We start from the raw sequence: 7,098 nt of genomic DNA on the forward strand, positions 1-7,098 counted from the left end.
TGCGGCACGGCGGTCATTAGGAGCCCAGTAGGTCTTGTACTTGCACCACTTCTTCCTCTATTTAGCGTCGTCGGAGACGGCCTGGTTCATGGCCCAGCGAATGATGTCAAGTGCCATCGCGCCCTTCGCTGGGTCAGGAATCAGCATCTTCAGCTCTTCTTTAGTGGCCTTCATGAGCACTGCATTAGATTCGTTCTGCATGTCCGGCATGGAGCCGAAGTTCGAGCATACCTCCATGGTGTTCTCGAACTTGGTGCAGTCACCAGCCGACACCCGAGGAAGAAGGCCCTCCAGCCAATACCCCAAGGGAAGGGGTTGGCGTTGGAGCTGGAGCTAGAGCTCATGGCGATGGGGAGGAGGAAGGTTGACAGTGAGAGAAGAGAGGGGGTGGGTAAGTAGTGGTGGGCAGGGTGAGTAAATATAGGGGGGATGGAGAGGAGGAGAAGAGTGACAGTCATGCTGTTTTAACTACATGCTCTTGAATTAGCCATGAACTTTGTCTTGTGCTTGACTCCATGAATTGTGTGCAGATCGAGGAGAGCAATGAGATGGGCACGGAGGTGCTCCCGGCCCTTGACAACAAGGGCAAGCAGCCCCTTCACCCAATGCCCGACGAGGTTGTGCTGCCGCCCACCGCCAGGAAGACCCGAAGACACCTGAGGGTGGCGACGACGAGGGCATGGAGGAGCCCCCCAGCAACAAGCACCGCAACTACGACCACTACCATCAGCAGGATGGCCCAACTCACTTCTGCAAGGTCATCCTTGCATCAAAGCTTGAGTGCATCCCCATGCCCCTGGACTTCACCAAGCACTTCGTCGGGGTGCCGACGGAGTTCAAACTCAGGAACAACACCGGCTGCTCCTGGAAGGTGGCGGTCAAGCTGATGAACGGCAGGGTGACCCTGGATCAGGGTTGGGCCACCTACGCAGCCGTTCATCAGATCAAGATCGGCTACATGGTGACATTCAAGCTCCTCACTCCCGACACCCTCAAGGTCATCATCTTCGACGACGATGGCATTGAGGTCGTCAACAAGTGCGGGAAGCACGACGAAGCCTTCGCCGCCAAGGAGTAGGGTTGGGCCACCTCTTTCCAGCGTACTATCGAGTCTGTTTTGAACATGTTTATGGTTTATGCGTTGAACTGTTACGAAGTGTGGTACTGCTTATATCTGAATTATGCTAGTTGATGTTTTGTTTATACTCTGATGTGCTTATGATGTGTGCTACATGGTTGTGCCGAAGTGTGCTGGTAACGTCACCAACTAGCCAAAGAGGTTACCACACACCAGGCGTTGCATACAATCAAACACCATGCTTTGGGTTTGTCCACTAACATGCAGTCAACCAAACACCACGCAGTGTGGTTTTCTGCCCATGCAGGCAAGAGGGCATGCATACAACCAAACAACATGCAGATGATGCATTTGCATAGCCAGGTTGGATGGAGAAGTGTATGCAATGCGGGTACTGTAGCGCACGGCAACCAAACACGCCCCTAGGTTAGGTGCCTGTGTATGTTTCTCTGCAGGATTAATTGACACCCACCTGACATCTAGATTTTTTGCTTTATATTGTGTGGTGAAGATGCTGCTTGGGTTGTACAGGCTTCGAAATCCACAAAAGCTGCAGCGACTGCCACGTTTTTCCATCAAACACATGACTTCCAGCACGACATGCGGTTCAGGATTTGTATTGACCACAATTCAATGATGAGACCTTTATTTCTACCGTCCATGGAATTTCTACTATCCTTGAGCTAAATGTTTTGTTCTATTTCGAAGTGAAAAGGGGAAAAAAATAAAGAATAGCTTAAGACAAAATTTGTGCAATTTCTTTACCGAGTTGCCGTTCAGGAGTTGTAGAAGGGGGGGAAGTGGGAAAGATACAAATAGCATACGACACAGGTACTCCCTCCGTTCGGAATTACTTGTCGCAGAAATGGATGTATTTAGACGTATGTTAGTTCTAGATATATCTATTTTTGAGACAAGTAATTCTGAACGGAGGAAGTACCTTCTAGGTATCCCTGTCTGCTTTCATAATTCCCAAGACATTTACAGCAGGCATGAGAAAAACAAGAGGTAGGGAAGGCGACACCGAAGAGGAAAAACAGGCTTCCCAGAAGCAGCTGTCAGGGGTGTGTGTTAAATATGAATAGAGTTTGCAGAGTTTACTGAATCACATCCCCTAGCCAAACCAAACATGCAAAAACTAGGCAGCAAAATGGAGCATTTGTTCTACTTCAGCCTGCTGCTTGTGGCATGCCTTCTTCCATTGCAAGAAGCATATGCAGCGCGCCATGGAGGGATCTCAATGAGGTCTCAACGCATGGCTCTCCTCCACTGGAAAGCTACACTTGCGAGGCCACCGCTTCGGATGAACTCTTGGCAAGAAAACACTAGCCCCTGCAACTGGACGGGCATCATGTGCACGGCTGTCCGCCATGGCCACCGCACGCCCTGGGTGGTGACAAACATCTCCCTGCCAGATGCTGGCATCCATGGCCATCTTGGTGAGCTCAATTTCTCGGCTCTTCCATTCCTCGCATATATTGACCTTATGAACAGCAGTCTTCATGGTGCACTACCTGCTAGTATCAACACCTTGTCAGCACTTTCGGTGCTTAATCTTGGCAACAACCAGCTCACAGGGAAAATTCCTTACGAGATTGCTGGCCTGCAAAGTATCAGGGTGCTTGAACTTACATCCAATAGACTCACGAGACATATCCTTACGTCTCTGGGTAACTTAACAATGTTAACTCATCTTGCCATTCACCAAAACATGGTATCAGGTCCCATTCCTGAGGAGATTGGAAGGCTTGTCAACCTACAGATTCTACATCTAAGTGGTTTGTCCCTGCATGGTAATCAACTTTCAGGGCCTATACCCCATGAACTAGGTAGACTAGTCCATTTGATATATCTTGGGCTTAATTCAAATGATTTTTCAGGTATAATTCCAGTCTCCATAACCAATCTCACTAAGATGAATGTACTTTCTCTCTCTGAAAATCAAATCACAGGTCCAATACCCCCAGAAATAGGGAACCTGAGTATGCTCAATATACTTCGTCTCTATAGAAATCGAATTACAGGTTCAATACCACCAGAACTAGGCAACCTCACTATGCTAAACCAACTCGCCCTCTTTGAAAATCAGATAACCGGTTCCATCCCGCAGGAAATTGGCAATCTAGTGAACCTCAAATATTTAGGCTTGTATCAAAACCAAATTTCTGGATCAATACCAAAAACTTTTGGGAAGCTGCAGAGCATACAAGAAGTGCAAATCTATGACAACAAATTATCAGGTTCTCTTCCTCTAGAATTTGGAAATCTCATAAACCTTGTTGAACTTGGGTTGTCTAACAATTCACTTTCAGGGCCTTTACCGGCAAATATATGTTCAGGTGGCAGACTTCGATATCTCACTGTCTTTTCCAATATGTTCAATGGGCCCATTCCAAAGAGTTTGAACAAATGTTCTAGTTTGGTTCGAATTGAGCTTGGGTCGAACCAACTAACAGGAGATATATCTCAGCATTTTGGTGTGTATCCACAACTAATAAAAATGAGCTTGGCATCGAATAGACTCTCTGGGGAGATCTCACCAAATCTAGGTGAATGTACCCAGCTAACAGTACTATCTCTAGGAAACAATATGATCTCGGGTTCCATACCTCCAATCCTTTCTAAATTATCCAACCTAGTAGTACTAAGACTCGAATCGAATCATCTTAGTGGTGAGGTTCCACCAGAAATCTGCACTTTAACCAATCTATATAGCCTGAACATGTCATTGAACCAACTATCTGGATCTATACCTACACAGATAGAAAAGTTGGGCAATCTAGGATACCTTGATATTTCTGGAAACAAACTGAGTGGATTAATACCTGAGGAACTAGGGGCATGCACGAAACTACAGTACTTGAAGATCAAGAACAACCACTTTAGGGGGAGTTTACCTAGTGCGATTGGAAATTTAGTAGGCCTGCAGATCATGTTAGATGTGAGCAACAATAACCTTAGTGGTGCGTTGCCGCAGCAACTTGGGAAGATGGGGATGCTAGAATCTCTTAATTTATCACATAATAAGTTCGCTGGCAGCATTCCATCCTCCTTTGCAAGCATGGTGAGCCTTTCAACACTTGATGTGTCCTACAATGTCTTGGAAGGACCAATCCCAACAACATGACTACTCCAAAATGCTTCAGCAAGTTGGTTTCTTCCCAATAAAGGTCTGTGTGGTAATCTCTTTGGCCTGCCACCTTGTTATTCAAGCCCAATAGATGGTCACCACAAATGGAAGACACTTGGTTTGCTTTTGCCAATTGTTCTTGTGGTGGGTTTCAACATTGTTTTTGCGATTGCTGTCATAATAATTCTTCGGCATAACAAGAGAAAACCACAAGAAGGTGTCATTGCTGAAGCAAGCGACTTATTCTCTGTTCGGAATTTTGATGGAAGATTAGCATTTGACGATATTTTAAGGGCAACAGAAGACTTTGATGATAAGTACATCACTGGAACAGGAGGATACGGGAAAGTCTACAAGGCCCAACTCCAAGATGGGCAGCTGATTGCTGTGAAGAAGCTTCATCAGACCGAAGAAGAGTTGGATGATGAAAGAAGATTTCGTAGTGAAATGGAAATCTTAACGCAAATCCGACAACGAAGCATTGTCAAAATGTATGGATTCTGCTCCCATCCAGTGTATAAATTTCTAGTCTACGACTACATTCAGCAGGGAAGCCTCCACGGAATATTGGAAAATCAGGAGCTAGCAAAGGAATTAGATTGGAAGAAGAGAATTGCTCTTGCAACTGATGTGGCTCAAGCAATATCTTATTTGCACCACGAATGCAGTCCACCTATAATCCATCGAGATATCACAAGCAACAACATCTTACTTGATACATCCTTCAAGGCTTTTGTCTCGGATTTCGGCACGGCAAGGATTCTTAAGCCCAATTCGTCAAACTGGAGTGCACTAGAAGGAACATTTGGCTACATAGCTCCTGGTACGTACTAGTATAACCATGTTTTTCACATCAGAAGCATTCGTCTCTATCCATTTGTTCCTAATTCTAATGTTTTCGACGCTTTTGTGCAGAACTGTCGTACACATCTGTTGCGACAGAGAAATGTGATGTCTATAGCTTTGGGGTGGTTGTGTTAGAGCTAGTGATGGGCAAGCATCCAAGAAATTTATTAGATGGTAGTCTTTCTAACGGCGGACAATCAATGATGGTGAAAGATATTCTGGACCAACGGCCGACAACACCAATAACAACAGAAGAGAATAACTTAGCTCTGCTCATCAAGTTGGCCTTATCTTGTTTGGAATCTTCTCCCCAAGCAAGGCCAACCATGCAGGAGGCATACCAAACGCTCATCCAGCGACCATCTTCTAGTTCTTGTTCTGTGCATTTCAGCGCGCTTATATTACAGCAAGGGATGCATGCTGATATAAGGTCTGAATCGTAGTGAGAAACCAGGGTCTGTCAAAGCTGAGTCCGATTCAGGTTTCCGATTTTTTACTCAAGTCACTCATACACCACCTATATACCTCTTGTATGCCATGCCATGCCTCACAGGATGAGTTGACGACTCATTGTAAGTCTATGTATTTGTAGACTCTCCTGATACAACAAAGCTCACCATTGTGTGCGTGTGGTTTTTCCCTCAAGGGTTTCCCACGTAAAAATGTGTGTCTTGTCCTGTGTTCTTGATATTTCTCTGTTTGTTCGCTTGCTGATTTTTATTTATATGCATAAATATAATTTGGGTTTGCGGGTTGCTTATATTTGTTAAAGACCGTAGTATCCACATGTGACACTTTCTTCCGGCTGTTGTCTGCAGGGTACTTAAAATGCGTCCTAATATTTGTCTCTTTTTATCTATTATTGCTCTCATAACCTAAAGATTGAAGAAAAAAATGAAATCCAAAACTGGTGCAGTACCATGTAGTCATGCTTTATTTATTCCATATGGGAATCGATATAAAAGAATATATTTGGACCAAGCAGGAATAATCACATCGCATAAACGGGATGAAATGAATGTAAGCACAATGGAGATAGGTGCATAAAAAAGAGAAGTACCACAATATACTAAGCAAAACGACTTACAGAGGGTTGTGGGGCAGAAGTATGTAGTCCTTTTCCTTATTATTACTGATTGCTCCCATGAACCTGAAGGTGAAAAAATGGAATCCAAAACTGACACTTTATCATGTCATCCCACTTTATTGTTCTCTGGGTATCAAAGTATACCAAGCAGGAACGATCACAATGATCAAGTGTTCGATGCGTAAATGGAACAAATGAATGTGAACACGCGGATATAGGTGCATAAAACCAAGAAAAGTACAACAGTACTAGGTAAAAAAGAGCTAGCAACGTCCCATAATTTCATTATCAGAGAAGCAGATACCAATTCAACTCAGCAGAGACATACTAACAACAGGATGTACAACCGTATAGAGAACACTCCCTTTATCACACACTATTGTTCCAGCACAAAGGGAAAGAGACATTTCATCGTCAACGAATTGCAGTGGTATATGATGCAAGATACAATGAATTTGTCCATGCATAAACAAAGTGCCGACCATTTACAACGAGATCAAAACCTACACCATAGCTTTTTTGTTACTTTCAGGTACGAATTGATGCGTGTGGCACGGTAGGCAGTCCCAGTTCATCCTCCTGCACCAACAGACAAAAAGTAGCAGAGCAAATTAGTCTACTGGTTGACAAGTGTTCACATTGCAATCAGTTGGAATCAAGCAAATTAAAGTATGTGCCGTCCGAGATGTTTCACGGACACTTCTAGTTCATGATGAAATCCATCACATACCACATGTTTTGGCATGAAAATAGTTTAGATGTTCTCCTTCTGTGTGTTTCTTTTACTATTAAGATCAAGCTATTATAAGCTCAAATTATTCATACCAACAACATATGCATGCATCATGAAGTTGAGCCCAAAATACAAGAGTTATGAGTTCAGCAATACATTCATAATGATCTCAAGCATCTAGCCTGTCAGATTAGATCATGTCACAAGATAAAAAGAACCTGTTT

General features: G+C 44.0%; 1 pseudogene; it reads left to right on the top strand.

Moving 5' to 3' along the window:
- The first annotated feature begins 2,207 nt into the window (after positions 1-2,207).
- Positions 2,208-6,847, top strand: LOC119349945 (annotated as a pseudogene).
- Positions 6,848-7,098: the final 251 nt, after the last annotated feature.

The sequence above is a fragment of the Triticum dicoccoides genome, chromosome 1B (genome assembly GCF_002162155.2).
Source record: "Triticum dicoccoides isolate Atlit2015 ecotype Zavitan chromosome 1B, WEW_v2.0, whole genome shotgun sequence".
NCBI lineage: Eukaryota > Viridiplantae > Streptophyta > Magnoliopsida > Poales > Poaceae > Triticum > Triticum dicoccoides.